This window comes from Calidris pugnax, unplaced genomic scaffold, assembly GCF_001431845.1.
Source record: "Calidris pugnax isolate Ruff unplaced genomic scaffold, ASM143184v1 scaffold277, whole genome shotgun sequence".
Lineage (NCBI taxonomy): Eukaryota > Metazoa > Chordata > Aves > Charadriiformes > Scolopacidae > Calidris > Calidris pugnax.
In genome coordinates, this window is record NW_015091023.1 from 1458990 (window position 1) to 1479361 (window position 20372).

Consider the following 20372-nt stretch of genomic DNA (forward strand, 5'->3'; position numbering starts at 1 on the left):
TTAAAGCTAGTTTACTCATGTGAAAAATAAGTGCTACATAGTTCAGAGGGGGAGAACACGTCAATAGCTGTACTGTGGAGACGTGTGCTAAATAACAAAGATCGCCTTCATGCCATGCCTATCTTGTACATCTGTATTTTGAAGAGGAAGTCTACAGTCCCCCAAAACACTTGTGAAGCATTCTTTTTTGAATGGATATTTCTCCTTTCTGGTAGTTGTCTTGCAGGCTTCATCTGGAGCTGCTAAAAGTTATTCTCCCTGTGCTCGCTCGCTCTCTCCACCTCGGTGTTCCCTACAGCCCTCGGCAGGGCAGCGGGTGGCCCCACCAAGCCCAAGGAGAGCAGAGCTGCTGTGTCTCCGCAGGGACCAGCCCTTCCCTCCCTTGCTTGCTTCCTTCCCCCGTGAGCGGCGGTGGCTTCCTCTCTCCACGCTTCGCTGCTTGCCCTGCCTTCGCTCCGTTTCCCTCCTAACTGTTGAGCTTGACAGCTCTGCAGCACATGAAATGGGGTGGCAGCTGACGTCTGATCCACCATATCTCGAATTTTCCAGGATTCGGTTGTTTTAATAGCAATACCTGCTTCTTTTGCCAGCAGTCAGGGCAGCACAGCTGGCACAGAGTAGGCATAGGGAAAAAAAAAACCAAACTCTTCTCCCGGTCCCTGGTTTCCCTATCGCTGACCCTTGCACCCCTCGCACACATGCTGTTTTATTGTCTGCTCACACAAAGGCTGCCTCCGAGCGCCAGCCTTGCACAAGCTGCCCTGCCCTGCTGTTCTCCTTTATCCCTCCTCTGCCTTTGCAGGCATTTGGTTTTTTTTCCTTTCAGCTTATCAACCCCAGGAGGGGCCGGCTGAGCTGAGCCCTCGCTCTTTTCTATGGCGGTGCTCTCACCCCCACCAACACCTGTCTCTTTCATAAATTAATCCAAAATCAATCAATAACCCAATCAGATAAGCCATGTCCCTCGCTTTGCACACACATTTATCTTGCTCTGATTAATATCCCAACAATGAGTCACCAGCCATTTAGCCTAATTTTGGGAACTCTACAATAGGCCAGACTGCTCTGGGGCTCACCATTTATTTTCCATGTCAACAAAAGAGCTGTTTCTTTAGAAAAGGAAAATGCCCCAATGCCCCACTCAACTTATTCAGGTGTTGTTGAATAATTATCCCTAAATAAGGACCCTCCTTGTCAAAATAATGTTTAATATGAGCATTTGAGGGTTGCTTACAAGAATACCTTGCAATCTGGCGCAGTATCAGTAAAGCGCAGCAAATCTGTAAGGGAAAGGCAACCCTGGGAACTTTGTATGTAAATTTTGTTGGGTATCTGATCTGGGCTTAGTCCTGAACTTGAACTTGATAAAACTAGCACTTGCTAAAGATTCAGGTGCAGCTCTCCCCTTTTTGCCTCTACAGAAGTTCTTCTGCATATATGCAAATGAAGGTAATGAAACCGCTAAAGCCTTTTTACAATAGATTGCTTCCTGAGAGAAGTGTCAGATCTGGTGTTGGCTGGTAGTGTTGCAGCTGTGAAGCCAGGAAAACTGATTTCAAGATTCTGGGAGAACAGCCGCTTTGTTTTTATAAGTGTGGGGAGACGTAGTGATTTTTGTCAAGAGCTGGACATAACAGGCAGGGAGCAGCTCATGTTTTCTGCCATAGGCACTGCAGGTAATGACGGAGAGAAGAGTGGATTTGGAAAGTGCCAGACTCGTGTATTACACTATTGGAACTGTGGCGAAAAGAACGTGCACCATCTACATGTGAGCAACTTCTTTTTTCCCAACTATGTTTTCTAATATCTACAGTATGTGACCAGATACATTTTCGAAGACAGATCCTTTTTAGTTTCTTCTAGAAAGCGTGTGATGGCTTCATGCACTGGACTGAGATCTGAGCTCCTGGAGAGCAATTTCATGTCAGGTTCTCATACTTGATGCCCCTGTGGGTTTGGGTGTGCCTGATCCTACAAGGTGCTCAGCATTGTGCAAGACCCAGGTCCCAGTCCACTGAAGCTCTTAAACATATGATTAATTTTTAGTCCCTTTGACTTCAGTGACTAAACTGCTTAGCTGGATTCACTCCTAGGCACTTAATCTTCCTACTTGAATTTCAACATTAGCAAAATGAGGATAATTCTTTCTTTAATATAGAGGGATACGGCGAGCATTAATTAGTTAATATATGTGAAGTGCTTTGGAGATATAAAGGCTATCTAGATGTTAATTTATGCAGATAGTGGAAGAAGTAGAGGGAAATAATTGCTGTCTCTCACCTGTGCAGGGTTTCAGAACAGCATTCATTCCCTCACCAGCTGAAGAACAGAAACTAAGCGCTGAGACAAGCCCACGCTTAGGAGACACTCAGAGCACGCTTATCAGATTTAACAAACTTTCCCATTTAAGGGAATGCAATCAGCTCTGTATTTGCATTTCCCTTGCAAATGAGCTTCACTGACTCCTTACAGTTGCCTTTGCACTAGCTGCTTCTCATGTCTCAGTGCCATGATAGCAAACTGCCTCAGCCCTGTAGCATGCTTTCATCTACCCTGTATCTATGTTTAATTATGAACCTGGCAAGGAGACTCCAGCGCTGGCAATTGGTGGATTCTCACCTGTTCCTGTTTTGAGATGCTGAATTTAGGCCATGTGAGATCTTGTGCTTATCTTGGATCTACAGATAAATAAATAAAGCACATAAAAGGGACTGGTTTATCTCACTTAAAATTAAGTCATTCATGCAAGGTTTGTGTTCCAACAAGTACTGTAAAGTGGCTTCGGTGAAGATGCCCTTGCCGTTGGCTTGGGAGCCCTGTGAATGTGTATTGTTATCTCTCCAAAACTGGAGAGCCACAGCAGCCCCTAGATCCTTTTCCCAGCTGACAGAAGTAATAAAACTCTATAGACGGTAGAGCCAGCTCTCTCCTCTTATCAGTAGGAAAAAAACTGAATTGCAGAGTCTTCAGTGTTTCCCTCAGGTCGTGCTCCCGGGATTTCTGCCTGGCATTTCAAGTCCACCCTCTCCGACTGCGCTGCGAGTCTGGTCATTCTTCCACTGAGAAACTATTTCCCCAGCTGGAAATGGAGACTGAATGTGAACGTCAAGCATTATACTCAGCTCTTTACCTCTCTGCTGACCTAAGGAAAGTGGGAAGAGACCTAAACAGGGCTAAATAAAGAAAAAGGGAAATAAGACTCCGCGTAAATCCCTTGGAGATCAGAATCTTGAGACACTGTGTCTAATCCCAGTGGAGGTAAGCCTGAAAGCGCCTGCTGCCTGTCAGACAGAAAACAGCTTGAAACGTGAGGTCGAGGGCCGAGTCTGCCCCATCTGTCTGGTGGGATCCCTTTGCTGTGTCGGGGGCAAGGGGAACAGGCAGAGAGTGGGGTCCTGGCACCTTCCTGGGAAAGCCCAGAGGTACCACGGGCACCAGAGGGGCATGGCTGGAAGGGGCACAGACTACAGCAAGAGCTCTTCATACATCTCTGGGCAGTGTGACAGCTCTACTGAGTTGCAAAGGTCATAAAATTCACCTTCAATAAAGCAGCCACTGCCTGGAAAATGTTGCTGGTACGTCAGAACAATAGTGTATAAAATCTCAATGGCAACCGTATGTACCCGTACACTCTGATTTACATCTTCTCTTTCCCTAATGAAGCACCATCAAGGTTTATTGCTAGTGAGCTTGTTGATAATGGAAAACAAACACTCTGGATGAAAATGAAGAGAATCAGTTTTTCTAACTTTTGTCTTCCTTGTTTACCAATGCACGTTAGGTTCTGAATTAATTTTTATTCATTCCTAAGGTGAATGCCAGCTATCCAAAATTACATTGCTAATGCAGAAGGGTGTATGAATCCTCTGACTGATGCATTGTGACTTTATGGAAATTTGCGTCTTGCCAGGAAGAAGGCTATCACCAGTGAGGTAATTGGCACCCAGTTCATGGAGATAACAGCCATATGTCAGGGATTACTGCTTACAGTAGAATTTCACCTGTGGACGGCTCTGCTGACTGTTAGCAAAATCAAGTTTAGAGTCCCTGAGCATAGGAATTTGTTCAAATATTTAAATGCAGCAGACAGAGCTTACAACTTTAAAAACATGATGTAGAAATCCATATAGCAACACCATAGGAGCCTGCCAGTTAGTGTTTGCATTATAGCAAACTCATTACACTGTTCTAATAAGCCAATCTTTCTTAAAATTTACTACTGGCTCATCAGAAGCAAAACATTTCAGAATTGATTTTTATTTTTTTTTTAGCACAGAAGCTTTACAGAACTCACAGTTGTGTCTTTTGTTTCCATTATGGTATCACCCATAGGCTGGATCCAGTACAAACCAAAACAAAGCAAATTGGAGACAATCAAATCCAAACAGAGAGAAATCAGAAGCGGTCTGTACCTCGCAGAGTTTACACTCTCGGCAGGAGAGAGAGAAAGCAGGAGAGGAGCTGGTGCTAGAGAGGGGGAATCCATGTAAAATTGGAGGAGCAGCGGCACGGAGAGATGAAATGACTTTGGCCAAGGTTATACGAGAAGCCTGAGCAGAGCTGGGAAATGAGGCCAGAGCTCCCGAGACCCTCAACAACCAGGCAATCCTTCCCACTCTCTGCATCTTCTCTCTTTTTCTTCCTCTCTTTTTAAGGCATAAAACGTTTCGGCTGAACATCTGCAGTTCCCCAAATTCCTTCTATTGTTTCCCGTTCCGTGATTTTGAAGCCAAACAATCCCCTCTTTATCTGGGCTTGCCCTCACGTAGGCTGCCCATGTTCGACAGGTTTATTTTCAGGCACTGTCCTGATGATAATCATCAGAGCGAGCTTTTCAAAGCGGAGATGACACAGTGACAATTTACTTGGCTCGGTTTATCTGCCTGAGCTAGTAAACAAATATTTTCATTGCAGATGTGAGTAGGCACTGGCTAGTCTCCCGTTAGGTAGCATGCGAGTCCCCACCATGGAGAGTCATGCCTCCTGCAGCCTTCATGACTTCTAAAATCCAATTTCAGTGTCCACCACTGGAACAGGCAGCTGGGGACAGCAGCCGGTACTTCGGGTGGTGGGGGAAATGCATCATCCAGCTTGGGAGGAATAGTCCTAGCGCTGCTCATAGAATCACAGAATCACAGAATCTTCTAGGTTGGAAGGGACCTTAAAGATCATCTTGTCCAACCGTCAACCTAACTGACAAAAATAGACACCCACACAACAAACAAGGAGCATCATCACTAAACCATACCTCCCAGCACTACATCAACCTGTCTTTTGAACACCTCCAGGGATGGTGCCTCAACCACCTCCCTGGGCAGCCCATTCCAATGTCTGATAACCCTTTCAGTGAAAAAATTTTTCCTAATATCCAGCCTGAACCTACCGGGGAGCAACTTGAGGCCATTTCCTCTTGTCCTGTCACCTGTCCCTGCCATCTCACCATGCTCTATGAGCCATAGCCCGGGCACACATGAGCAGCTGGTAGCAGAGTGATGGCATCCAGTTCTGCTTGACAAGCCGAGCAGTGCCCGTCTTGTGGTGCGAATGAAGGAGGCACCGTGGCCACAGCTGGGGAGCTTGAAAGCAGGGCCAGCTGAAGTGAAGGCTGACAGGTCCAGGGCTGGCTGAGGAGCAAGGCTGCGCTACCCCCTGATGCACAGCAGCCATGTCAGAGCAAGGTGTCATCCGAGCCAAGCCATCTTGCAGATGGCTCCTTGGCTTAGCTAAGCAGTCCGGGGGGAGCAAGGCGGGAAGGTAATTACAGTGATTCTGGGATCAAAGCTGCCTCGCACCGCTGAGACGTACCAGCTTGTCGCCCGGAGAGCTCCAGCGTGGCAGGGCATGCATTGGGCAGAGCAATCCCCCGCCTTGCAGAAATGCATATTTAGGCATGTATAATAGATGCTGCTGCGGAGCATAGCCTTGGAAGCACCATACAGGCAGCCAACACAGCCCCGGATCCCAAGCCATGCAGGTGGTGTGGTCATATTGCAACACTCGCTTTTTGGGATAATTAAAGGCACCAAATGTTCCGGCAACTTGCAAGTGACTGCAGAGAGAGCCTTTAGGATTCATGTTACTCATCTGTTCTAAATGCTAAGGGAAGTGGAGGATCAGCTCAACTAGAAAACAAAGTGTTCCCAAGGAGGGGAGGGATGGGGGGACAGGCATTCTGAATAGGGCAAGATAATATACAACAGCAGCAAAAATATGTTCACATGAATTAACAACCTAAAGTCATGTTGAGGAGGGAGGTAAGGAAAGGAGTTTACTTTTCAATGTCACAGTGTCAAACCCCTGTGAGGAGTGCTGTGTGCAGGTCAGTTATTGACATTTGCAGTGGAGATGCTGAAGGATATCAAAGCAAGGACACCAATTGATCCAAGATTGAAAACCAGTGGAAATGGGGACCAGGAGAGAGACCACAGTGCTTGGCTCCAATGACTTTTGGATTTCATCCTCTGCCAGCAAATCACTGAGGGAATTCAGCAATAGCAGCCTGAATAAGCACCTATGGATGGAAAAGGTACTTTGTGGGGGAGACATTCAGTCCCTAATAAAGGATATGGGACAACATGATTGAACAAACTCAGCCTGAAAGAGGACTGTAATTTCTTAGGAGCGTAAACATGTCATTATAAAGATCTCTCAGTTTAGTAAACACAGTGACTTGGATCCTGCTTTGCCCATAATGCTCTTGATAAAAAGCTGAAATCACTGGGGCCTCAAGCCTTCAAAAAGAGGTCCTTGCACAAAATGACAGTCAACAAGGGGAGGAGGGGAACATGACCATGACTTTAACAAAGTTGTTTGCCCCTCCTTGGTGCATTGCCTGAGCATCCACAGCTCTGCACACAAACAGTAATTCTAACAAAATCTCACACTTCAGAAGTTCACAGGGAGCCCCAGCAGATGGTGGTTAATTAATGCATTACTGTCAGCACTACTATCATTTTGGCTTCCCCTGAAATGTAAGAAGCTGACGTGCTAGGTCATGGCCATAGGATGAGTAACGAGACTGGTGTGCCACACACACACACACACAGTTTCTGTGTGCACCCAGAGTCAACCAGCAGCTGTAACTCTGCAGCCTGTTCTAGGGGGCTGGCACGGGCTGCCCAGCTTTCAGAATCACTCTTCTACAAATGAGCTGTACGCAACTTCACAAACACCTGCTCCGCACAGAAGGGATTATTTTGATACCAATTTTCAAGCTTCAAAAGTCAGGATGTGTCTACACAAACAGGTGCGGATGAATGCGTTTGCTTTGCATATTCTCAAACGCAGGTGGAAGAGGAGCACACCTGCCTGCACCCAGCTGGGCCATGTATTCTTAGATGCGTTCAAACCTTTGCCTTTCTCCTTTTCTCTCCAAAAAAAGGCTGAGCAAACCACACAGACAATGCTAGGGAAATGGTTTGCTCAGTTTATTTACTATTTGACCCTCTTTTACATCAAAAATAGGGTTTATCTTCTCTTTCTAAAGTCTTCCTAAAACCAAAATTCACTTTTGGATGAATTTTCGTGCCTTGAAGGGAATACAGCTGCAGGTGTTTGGTACATGTGCAAAAATGGGAAGTTGTCTGGCAATTCTTTGGCAACGTTAACTTTTTTGTTGTAAAACAGAGTAAATACTGAGACAGCTGGTGCACTGTGGGGAATCTGTGGCCGACAAAACTTCAGTGTAAGAGGGCTGATGAAGTGATAGTCGCAGTACTTCTAATCTTGACGGTGGCTGAAGCACAGCAGCAGGCTCAGCTGGAGCGGGAGCCTCCCATCAGTAGTGATACAGCAGCCCTCTCTGGACTGGTTATTGTCCTGTACCACACGAGCAACATAACTGGGGGATCATGAAAGGGACTATTTGGTTTCCTTGGTCAGATAAATTTGCAGGGAAATTTTTAGTCATTTTCAATTAGATAGGTAGGAGGAGTGCAGTATCATACGCTAACTAAATTTATCCTGTCTTTCAGGCAAAGAAACTTCACATTAATGCTTAAAAAGTGGGACAGCCTCTATTAAGAAACCCCAGTGCCCGAGAGGAAAGAGAGGAAAAGATGGATAAAGCAAGGGAGTGTTGTGTTTCAGGCCAGTGCAATAGATCGTGGTTTCTAACAGCTTGCAGCTTTGGAGCAGGCTATATTTCAGGGTCTTTAGTTCAGGCTGCCCATAAATATGGAACACTAAAAAGCATAATCTGCTACACACAGAATGTACAAGGAGAAGTGGTGAAAATCCCATGGGCAAAGCATGATTTTGCTCCTGGGTGGCTTTAACTCTGCTATTGCTCTGAAATAAGGGCAGAGTACTGCAGTGCAATTCTGCTGTTAGTGAAGCCATAACTCAGTGCACTAACAAAAGACTCTGACACATAACTCAGTGCACCAAAGACTGGGTTCTCCCACTGTCCTAACCCTATGTGGGTGGCAGCCTCCTTGGCTTTGAAAAGTTAAGTTTTGAAATGAGAGCATGGCTTGAATGAGAGAAGCAGGATGTAAGGCAGAGAAAATAGTTTCTTACCTTCTCACTCTGTTTCTGCACACCTAGAAGTAGACCAGGTTCTGCCACCTCCTCTCTCCATAAGCCATTGCTGCAAGGAGTCAGATAGGCTCGTCCTGAGCCAAATTACTACTCAATCTCAGCAAAACATGCAGAGTTTACACTGCCTCCGAGTGCTGGAAAGTTAAAGGTACAAAAAGTATCAAACCAGTCAAATTTCATTATGAAAGGGTTTATTAATTTAGTAGACTATATTTGAAATCTTTCCAGATGAACGTAACATTTCCTCCTTGCCAAATTCATAAACGTGTAAGAGCAGTGACTTAGAAATAAATTAGTCTATTTGGCAAGAGTGCAATCTACTGTGCTTCCAATTAGTAAAGGTAGGGAAAACACGGAAACCTTGTGAGAAAGCACTGCCTAAAAAAACTTTGACCAGAGAAACATTCATGTACGTGGGAAACAAAGCTGAGAGCCTGGAGACAGAAAATGGAGGACAAATATGGGCCTATTACAAGGCACCAACTGTCCATCTGCACGTTCACATCACTTCTTGAATCACATCAGAGCCCTTGGGTGTTAAACTGACAAATATGACTACGTGCTTGTGAGCTCAGCTGGCATTTTAGAGTACCTCTGCAAGCTTGCTTCCAACCCAAACTCATAGATACTGGATGCTAGAACCTGTCACATTAAATGTGTCTCTGGATGTTCTGTCCACAAGATGACCTGAAGCATTTTCTTCAGAGAGGCTGATACATTTCAGCTAGACGCTGTGGCGCTAAGTGCCAGGCTTGATTGAATAACTTGTCTCCACTATTAAAATGCAGAAAGAACTCAGACAAGCATTTAGAAGCTTTGTCATTAAATAGTTTTCTTGTCAATTGATCTATCTTGTAGGGGGAAGACAACTAGCAGATCTATCAATTGCCAGCGAAAAACTAGGAACAGGTCTTAATCAGTGAAGTGGGCAAGTATTGCTTGGCAGCTCCCGTTGGGACGCGGCTCATTCGGGGCCTGACTATTCAGCAGGATTAGCAACTTCAAGCACCAGAAAGTTGACCTTAAAGGAAGGTGAGCTCACGTCTGCAACATGTCAGTGGAACAGCACCGTGAGAAGGAGCAGCATGAGCCTCTCTCTGCTCCCCTGATGAGGACTGTAAGACCATTTTTTAACTTCTCCCCCCCCCTCCCCTGCCCCGAGAGTCTCACACAGCTTTTAAGTGCCTTAATTGTTTCTGAAGCGTCAGTCTTTTCCCTTTCTGTTGATTTTTTTGCTGTCACGCATTTCGTGACTTGTGCTGTTCAGCTCAAGCCCCAGTAGCTCTTGCTGCTCCCCGGGTGCCCTGCCTTGAACGAGCAGCAGCACGTGTGGTCAGCGGGGGGTGCGCTGAGATGGGGTCGGGGCTGACAGCTCAGTGAGTCGAAAGGACTCTTCTTGGTGATGAGCAACCAAAAATGCCCATGCAGGCTGTGCAAAGGGAAAGCCTGCCTGTCTACCTACGCATGGGGCATCTCATCCAGCCAATGTCGCTGCCATTCCCACTCCTGATATGAGTTTTAAACCTTCATTCTCTACTGTTTTGTTTTGTTTTGTTTTGTTTTTTCTTTTCCCAGAGCCCTAGGTGTTACAGATGTCCCAGGACACCTCTGTGTCAGACAAGCCTGCTGTGGCTGTCACAGATGCATCCTGGCTGCTGAAGCACCCAGCTCCTTGGGAAGCTGCTTCCATCTCCTTCAGCTTTAGGAATGGCTTGTCCTATTCTCCTCTAATGTTTGCTGCTAACAGTGCTGCATACAACCCCTCCTCAGCAAAGCCTCACGTCTTCAGAAAGAGGCAAATATCTTTCACCCATTTCACATATAAAACTCCCTGAGAGTTTCTCTATCTCTTTGTTACTACGTACCAAAACCTTGGTTTCCTTGTGGGATTAGCTTGCGCAGGTGTGTGCAGAACGTGCTTAGAAAAAGCCAAACGCTGAGCAGGACCTTTTCATGCACAGATTACTCATGGTAATATTGCCAACCCTGACACTTTGCAGGGCTTGCCAAATCTGTTTTGTTTCTACTCCATGAAAGCAGAGTAAGTCTCTCCACCTCCACCCCTGAGCTATGTCTCAAGTGCTCTCAATACACTACAAGACTAATTATTACACTTAGAAGTAAGGTGGCAGTCAGTCAGATACTGTATTTCAGGTAAAAATCCATGTTGAGATTCAGCCACTGCATGGGAACACAGAGCAAATTAAAATGTTCCCACTTTTACAAAGCTATGAAAACTCAGATGAAGATCATGCCTATTTAGAAATGTTAAAGAATGATAAATCGTATTTGTCACCCTCACAATCAGTTTGAGTTTCAATTAAGTAGAACTGAATCACCCTGGGCTTTATTTCAATTACAGATGGGAGGATTCAGGCTATAAGGTTTAGATGTCCAGTTTTATTTTTCTCACATTCTGCACCAATTTATTCTCTAGAATAATAAACGTTGCAGAAAATAATATTCACAGCGGATATGACCCAGTAAATTTGAAATTCTGATGGCCATAAATATAAGTGGATAACTTGGAAAAAAAATTTTATATGTCCTAAATTAAAACTAGTTTGGTGACAAAAGTTCTGCGGTCTCTCATTTAATGATGTTGTCACTGATACCAAGTGTGTGGCCACTAATTACAACGTCGAGTTTACGAGGAGTCTGTGTGGAGCTCAGCGCAATGGCCACTCTGCAGAGGGAATGACCGTTGGTTGCCCCATTGCATTTATAGAAGCCCACACCAATAAACTAAGCAGAAATGCAGAACGCTTTACTGCGATCAGCCCTTTAATTTATTGTAAGAGAAATTGTAACAAATCACCTTTCAGCCAGGGTGGTGTCTTTGGATGTGTTTTCCCCTGTGGCCCAGGCCGACGTGGCGGTGCTCCAGCAGCGGGGCTCCCTCCGCGCTACCTGGAAGGCCGCAGGGTGGCTGCCTTCCCTCCCATACCCCGTGCCTGGGGGGCTGCTGGGGGGGCTCATTCCTAACGCCCGGGGCCGGGCAGCCTCTGCCCAGCATGAAAAGATTCACCGCACCTCTGCCAAGGACTGTGCTTTTTGGAAAACCTTTGGTTTTTGGGGTCTCAGATTTCCTGAAGGGAGGATTTACATATATATATATATTTAAAATTATATCACGGAATCATGGAATTGTCGGAGTTGGAAGGGACCTTCTAGAGATCATCTAGTCCAACTTCCCTGCCAAAGCAGGATTGCCCAGAGCACATCACTCAGGACTGCATCCTGGCGGGTCGTGAAGATCTCCAGAGAAGGGGACTCCATGACCTCCCTGGATGGCTTGTTCCAGTGCTCCGTCACCCTCACCATGAGGAAGTTCTTCCTCATATTTGAATGGAACTTCCTATGTTCCAGCTTGTCCCTGTTACCCTTCATCCTATTGCTGGAAACCACTGAAAAGAGTCCGGCTCCATCATCCTTCAACCTACCCTTTAGGTACTTGTAAATGTAGATGAGATCTCCCCTCAGCCGCCTCTTCTTCAGGCTAAAGAGTCCCAGCTCTTTGAGCGTTTCCTCGTAAGGGAGAGGGAGGTGCTCCAATCCCTTAATCATCTTTGTTGCCCTATGTTGGACTCACTCCAGCAGTTCCCTGTCCCTCTTGAACTGGGGAGCCCTGAACTGGATGCAGTATTCCAGTTGTGGCCTCACCAGTGTAGAGAGGAAGAATGACCTCCCTCAACCTACTGGCCACACTCTCCCCTATGCAGCCCAAGATTCCATTGGCCCTCTTGGCAAGAAGGGCACATTGCTGGCCCAAAATATATATATTTTTTCTTTTTTTTATACATAAAAACATATATTTATATTCATATATAAAGACATATTTTTATATAAATATATATTTTTAAAATAGATGCATTTTACCTTTTTAAAATATTTTTTTAATAGAGAAGGAAAGCTCAGTGGCACAGCCATCCACAGGCAGAAACTCTGCAGGATGCAATTGTATTCCCTGACTGGGGTTCGGGGGTGGTTGGCCCAGGAACCCAGCCACTGGATCACAGAGGAGGGAGAAAATAGCCAGGCTCAGTTCAGGGTCTGAAATACAGCTGCTGGTGCCCCAGTTTCTGCAGTCCTGGGGCTGGGATGTGGATGAAGGGTTGAAGCTCGATGCTTTTCCACCCGTGGGAAGGGAGATGTCCCCGCAGTGAACCTGGGGGAAGCACCACCCCAGCGAGACACCGGCTGCTGAAACCACATCAGCCCTCGGACCCGTCTCTCAGGAGCTGCAGATCCTGGCTGTTGGCAGCAAAGAACCCCCAGGGAGGCTCAGTCGCAGAAGCAGAAACATTTCTGCTCCTCATTCAATGTGAAATAATTGCCTGAATCCACGTGAGGAAATCCTCTCCCTGGAGCCACTTTGGGGATATGACAGAAGGCCTGCTCCACTTCTGCCAAAGATAAAGCAATTTATCCTCCTTTTTGCTGTTTATTGCAGTAGAAAGCCCTGAATTTCTTCCAAGACATGACAGCGGTGTATATTAGGACATGATGAGGAAAGAAATTGGCTGGGCTGGTTTGGGTTTTTTTTGGGGGGCCACCGTGGGGCTTTTTCTAGCTGAGGAGTTGTGTCAGCGATTTCAGTGGCTTCATCCCCGCTCTGCCGGTGTCGATGTTGTTGGTGCTGTAAATCTGCCCCCAAGGCGCTGCTTGCAGAAGCGGCATGTAAAGCAAAAAATTTGTCCTTTTTATTTCAAGCAAACTGGAGACAGAAATGACACAAGCTGGATCCCCAGTTCTCTCAGACAGTCAGGAATCTGCTTCACTGGGCTGCTCCCCTTGTAAAAGTTTCGGGGTTGCGGTGGTATTTATATACCGCATATATCCATATACATATGTGTATAGATAAAAGCACATATGAAAATATGGATATATACATATATCTATGCCTATATATATATATGAGACAGAGGTTTCAGATGTAGGACAGTGTACCTATAATTATCATAGTCTCCTTTGATAAAATGATTGTACACATTAGAATCTTTATTAGGGAACGACTGACTGAAAGTACATGTGACTTCTCCCACCCCACCCCACCTCCCAGCCCCTTGATTTCTGTTTTGTTTTGTCTTTGTGTTTTGTTCCTTCTTTTCCTCTCTTGTTTTTTCCCATTCCTGTTCAAATGTTTCAGAAAATAGAGACTAAAAATGCCTTGGTGGCAACTGTTTTGTGAGATATACTTAGGGACAAGACAAATCTTTTGCATGTTTTTATGTAATGGAGATGCATCTGAACATGTACTTTGTGTCTCTCACCAGCAATGTTCATACCATGTTTCTGCAGCTTAATGTATGGATACCGCTGTGTTTACATGACATAGTATGCAAGCATACCTAGAAACATGCTGTTGAAAAGAATGCTCAAAAGAATGTAAATATTTGTTAGCATACCTAAAATTAATGCATACACCTCAACACAAGCATGTGTTTGCATGGGTATGTGTGTTTTATTTCTGTATGTATCAGCCAGCCTTCCTATGAGTGCATGTGTGTGGGAGGAAAGCATATGATTATGGATTTGCATAACATCCTGCATGAATGTAGACTGAAACTGAAAACATGGAGGGAATTATACAATCTATTTTTAAAGTCTACATTACTGCAAATGTTGCTTCATCAAGCTCTGATTAATTATGTAGAATGAATTATGATGAGTTCTCGCCTTATCTTGCATCTCTGTGCTGTAGAAGAAATTTAAGCAAGCTCTTTTAGGACACTCGCAAAGAGGTGTTTGGGCAGACAGTAGAATGAGTACCACAACCTTATTTTTTTTGTCCGCTGGACATTCTACAGATACCAATATCTCTCCTCATGCATGAGATTATTGATCTCCGTGGCAGTAATGAAAGATGAAAAGGTCAGTTTTTAAATGTGAACAGTAGGGACCACTTGCTATGACAAAAGCTAACGTAGGAAATGTGTGCCCTTGCCTTTTGTAAAGATCTTAGTTATATTAACAATATTGATCTACTGTGGGAAGATCTTGTTTTCCTGTCTTTTTGTCTTCATACTGCTTCTGTCCAGTGCTTCCAGAACAAACCCACTATTAGTTTTGATAGCTCCCCGCCTCCTAATTTTCTTTCTTTCCAGCATGAGAGACACTCATATCAAGCTGTCCAAAGCATGGTCCCCAGCTGTGCTGGAGGCATGTGCTTTCCTCCATGTCTCCCGGCCGTGGGGGGTTGGTTGGAGGGCACCCTTCCCACTGCAGAACCCCAACCCCTCTCCTTGCATCCCCCAGACACCATCAGAGGGTGCCAGCACAGGAGAGAGTCCCTACAGCTGTCATCGTAGGTGTGCAGGGTGGCAGATGGCTGTGTGGGACCAGGCTTGGCTGCAGGAGATGGAGGTGGGACAGAGGACACTAATGCAGTTGGGTGCAATCAGACGAGGGCAGCAGGATATGGGGAGTTAGATTGTTTTTATTAGGCAAAATGAAGAACGAGTGCTGGGGGTGAGAGCCTGGCAGACAGGGAATCTGAGCAATCCCAGGACTGACAGCCCCACAGCTTGGGAATACAGGGACCAGGGGCCACCCCACCCTGACATCCGCGGTATGACAATTGCAGCTACTGCAAATATCAAGGCATTTCTAAGTTGCAGACACAGATGCACAATGATTCAGGTAATAGAGTGCCTCAGTGTTGCCAGCTACATTAACTTTCATGGGAACTTCCTAATAGCTGTCTTAAAACCTCCATTTTGGAGTTATCCTGCCAAACAAAAATTCCTTACTTCCCCTTTTCCTTCCCCCCTTCCTCCCTTCCTTTCTTCCTCTCTCTCTCTCTCTGTTTTTTCTCTTCTCCCCCTCTCCCCTTCCTCTCCTTGCTCTCTGTCTCTGATGCAGTGAAAACTGCAGGAGGCTGCCCCACATGCTGAAAGGACTGAAACACAAACAAAATGTAACATCCTTCCATGTTTTTTTGAACTCCCATGCTCTTTTTTCCTTTTTTTTTTTTTTTTAACAGTATCAAGCAGTTGTAGACGGGAAGGTGGATTTGCAGTTTCTGATTTTTTTGGGTTTGGTGCAGCTGGAATTCTGTCAAGGAAGATGTTAGCCTGGAGTTATTTTTGTCCAGTAAGGGGGGAATTAGGCATGCGAGAGTAATAGGAAAGTTTGACGCTGGTGGTCACAATGATTCAATTTCAAGTAAGCAAACCCCAAAAAGGCGTTGTACAGGAGGCTGCCGCTGATAACCAGAAGGTTTGGATGAGATGTTTAGTGCAGGAGGTAAGAGGTGTGGAAGGCAATTTGGAAGGTGTTGAGAAAAACAGTCACTATGATGCAAAGGTGTACGCCAATGAACAAACCAAACAACATGAGTTTCTAAGAAAGCTGGAGAACTATAAAAGAAACCACAGTTGCAGCATGTCTGCCTACAGTTCCCCCCCAAAAGAGAACATGAAATGGAGGAAGAAGCAGGCAGTGTGCCTTTGGAAAGCCTGCTTGTCAGGATCTGCTGGGAAAAGACAAAACCAGCAAGAAAACAGAAGAGTGAAGGGTAGCCAGAGGAGCATCAGATAGGAGGAGTGCTGTGCTAGAGAGTAAGTGGACCCCCTTTTAAAGAGGGAAGTGACATACGTTGTTACAAATGGGAATGACGCTGGACACTTTTCAAACTTTGTTTTATAGAAAGAAAAATGAGGACGGAGTGCTGGCAATTAAGAAGTATCGACAACACTTTAGCTGGTGATAAAAATGTATGCAAGAAAATATTTGGAAAATTAACTACCCTGACTAAATTCATCCATAATATTGAAGGGGTTATTATTGAATTACATCTTATTTCTTATGTCTCAGAGAAGTAGGAAAATATGTTAAGATAGGGAAAAGAATGCAGGGGAAGAGACTCAGCTTGCTGATTTAAGACACCAATAAACAGGGAGGCGTCTACACATGACGGAAGTATCAAATGTCCCATTATAATCGGCTGCAATTTAGGGCTTTGTTCAGACTCACACATAGGCATGGCCTGATGGCCCCGGGGGACAGCAGATATGCACTGGAGAATGACAGATATTTCACAGGAACCACAGGAAACCCATGTTCCTCTGGAGCATAGAGCTGGAGGCCAGGCAGGACGGGACAAGCTTTGGGCATCTCAAAATGGACTGGGCACCCGTGGTTAACCAGCCAAATCAGGAGATGGGAGCAGGAGGTAGCTCCAAATTAAGGCTCAAAATCCCCATCTCTGCACATAAGTCAGATGTCAAAGTTCCTACTATATGCCCTCAGTGGAATAGTTCAGCATTGTTATTGGCTTCTAAAAGTCACATCCAGAGACCACATCATCCTCCCAGTTATCTGCGCTATCCCGGTCTGACTTCAGACGTATCCTTTAGAAGGTTTACGCTGGAGCAAGCTATGCCTTCCACAGCTGGTGAAGAGAGGCAGGCACAGGGGTGCAATCCCCCTCACTCCAAAGTGGACGTCCAAAACAGGAGGAATTCCCTTTCTCAAATCCCTTTCTCAAATCTTTCTCAAATGCATGTTGTTCCTGCAGAGAGTGATCTTTTGCAGTGTTTAGAGTGATGAAGTCAGCTTTCTGCTGGTACATGCAAAAGAAAAGCGGCGCTTTTTTTTCTTTTTTCTTTTTTTTATTTTTTTTAGGGTTTGGAAGTCATTTCTCCTGGAGAAATGCAAGGAGGGCTGATTATATATGACAAAATGAAAGAAGATCTGTAACGCGCTCCAGGTTCCTCCCCGGCACATTGGTGATGGCACCATGCAATGAGCGGGGGCCTCGGCTCCCCTCCCTGCAGAGCTGCCTCTTCTCCAGTGTCTGCCCCAGGCCCAGCTCACCCTAAGGCTCAGGGTCCCGTGGGGAGAGGCACCCATGAGTCCCCCAGGATGGGAGAGGATGGGACACCCAGGGTGAGACTCACCACCCCGAGTCACAGCAACAGGGACTGGGCTCAGGAAATGAGTCAATCACTTGCCTTCATCCTCTGGCCTGTGCAGGGCTTGTTAGGTAGAGGTAGCTTTATTCTAAAACAAACCCTGTTTGTTGCTGCATCCCTGTTTGTTTGATGCATCATCACTTAAAACCACGGCACAGCAACCCTGGAGCACGGCTTCCTCCATTCGCTGCCTTCTTGGGGTGAGACTTTTGGGGTGAGCTCTTTCTGGGTGAGGGTTGCAGGAAGAGTGCCCACACCAGCACAGTCGGATTGGCCAGTGAGCCGGGAAAATGCAGGGTGATTTTTCAGAGGAGGAGTGGAGAATGCTCCCTGCTGACAGTTCTGCGCCCCGATGAAATACGGCGTCGCATCTCTGCCACTCCCTCCACCGCGGAGGGCAAATGAAATGCCAAGGAGAGGGAGGGGATTCCTTCAAGAGCTATACCTTGACTGGAAGAGACTCAATTTGCAGAGATTAAGGTGAACATTAGAGCAGAAATTCCATACAGATGACGTCTAGGAAATTACAGAGAGGAATTTTTAGGCACTGAGAGAAACAACAGTGCATTGTAAGGCATGGGATCTCTCGTAGGTAATAGCTGTGTTCCAGTGATGTAGTGTTCATGCTGCAGTTTAACATGAGTCACAGCACTGACTGATGCATAAATACCATATATTTTTATATTGGCTGTACAAGCACCTTGTTTGTGACATTATTTTCATCTGCCCTTTTAATGCAAGTTTAAAACTTCTCTGAGCTAGTCCCTACAAGTTATGTATAGTACCTGCTAAAACCCGTATGACCTTTAATTTAAACAGGGCTCAAGGAATGTGTTAATTAATATTTTTTTTTTTTGCATTGGTGAGTAAATAAAACGCAGGAGTACCTATTTACAGTAAGCATAACTTTATTTTCAAGCGTTTTTGGAACACAATGCAGCACTTCTTGTAAATGCAACTTGGGAATTCCAGTAGTTATCTGACGAGCGACACAGATGAGGGTTAAGAATGTGACCATCCACTATGAATAGTTCCCACTTACAGCTACAGTACATATATTTATAGAACTACTTATTTTAAGCTTAATGCATTTAGTGGTGGGGTAACTGAAATATTTTCTTCCTGGGCCCACATTCCTTTTAAAAAGCAGGAGGGACTGCTGCCTGCTTGGGGTCTGCCACAAGACTGTATTTAACATTTCTCTTATTTACACATAAAAATGAGGAAACAGCAAGTTTGGTGCCTATATACCTAAGCATTTGCATGTCCATTTATTAGCTGAACATTCAATCGCAGAAATTGCACAAGCAAATGAGGCTTACAGCTAGACAAACCTAGTTTAAAAAATTGGGCCATGCGTGGGTGTGTGCATCTAAATATTTTACAAGATGAACAATCACCCTGGAGTATTTTAGGTTAGAGATAGATAAATTATATGTCCATCTGAATTTTCACGTAAGCAAAGATTTGTAGATGAATATGCATAAAATCTTTCATTTATTGCCAGGTTTGCAGGCGTTCTAGGTGTCCTTCCCGCGGGGCTGTGCCAGGCAGAGCTCTGTGCTTCCACAGTTCGGTTCTGTGACACAAAAGCGGCAATAAGGTTACTGCCAGAGCCCAGGTTCCATAAAAATATTTCTTATAATCTATTTCATGGCTGCAGTATGTCAAACGTTAACAGTGATACAAGCACTCGACGAGCTAAATCAATGGAGTGACAGGGACAGGGGGAGGCCCAGCCCTGCCCGCAGTTGGCTGCGGCGGGGAAGGTTCACCCCCAGGCCCAGGAGCTTCAGGGGGTTTCTCTGTCCCTCCACATCATCACTTCAGTGGGTGGAGGGGCAGTCCGGAGCCTTGATTCTAGATCTCAAACTGAAAATACATCGGCTGCCTGGGAGCACATCCTGGGCTCCACATCCCAGCACGGCAGGGCTTTGTCCCTCCTCGATGGCTTTCCCTCCTCCTGGCTGAGGCATGGCTCCAGCAAGAGGGGTGATGAGCCTTTCCCCCTGAAACCACTACATCAAATTTTTACTTTTATTTTTTTCTCTGAATCTGGAGCTTTTTTTTTATGTTTGGTGCTGTAATTACAGAAACTGAACCACCGGCCCATGAAGTGGATTGTCAAAGGCAAGCCTACGGCTAAGCCGCGAGCAGAATTTGTGGGCTTGGGAACTGGCACTGGCTTCTATGATTCTATGATTCTGTGTCATTTGTTTTCCAGCTGCAGACAGGTAGCTTAGTCTCGCTGTTTAAGAGTGCTCTCAGGATTTCCCAGATGACTAACGTTACCTGCTGGCATTAAAGGCTTCCCTGTTGTACACACTCCTGCTACAAAGCTCATATCCCATATCCGCTTGAGATAATTATGGCTCGTATTGGAACACTCCCCTTTAATTAATGGGAGGGTTGGTGATCTCATATGTTTATCTGCTAGCAGTTTTGTTACTTTTTAATAACTTAAAGGCCTGGGATGACAGAAACCCACCACATCAAATGGCAGCTGTCCATCGCCTCAAAGGGTAGAGAGGTCTGTGGTCTGAGGAAAGCCCCACCGTTTGGGACTGCATTCTTCCACGTGGTGGATGGATGGTGCACACTGCCAGCTAAAACCTTCTCTGAGAGGTCCAGCAAGTCCTTTCATAGGCCAGACAATGGGAGAGGAAAAAGCAAACTGACAACAATAAAGTAGTAGCCTTTTACATGACACACCTACAAGTGAGTAGTCCTCATTCCTAAGATGCTGGCAGATTACCACAGTGATTCTTGCAGATGGGTTTCTTAATAAAAAAATATTAATTTATCTTCTTTTCTTCAATGGAAGTCTTTTTCTTTTGTCTGCTGACTTGAAGAAGCAGCCCAGAAATATCTTTCCATTTCAGTTTCTGCTCATTTTTATCAGGATGGGGATGT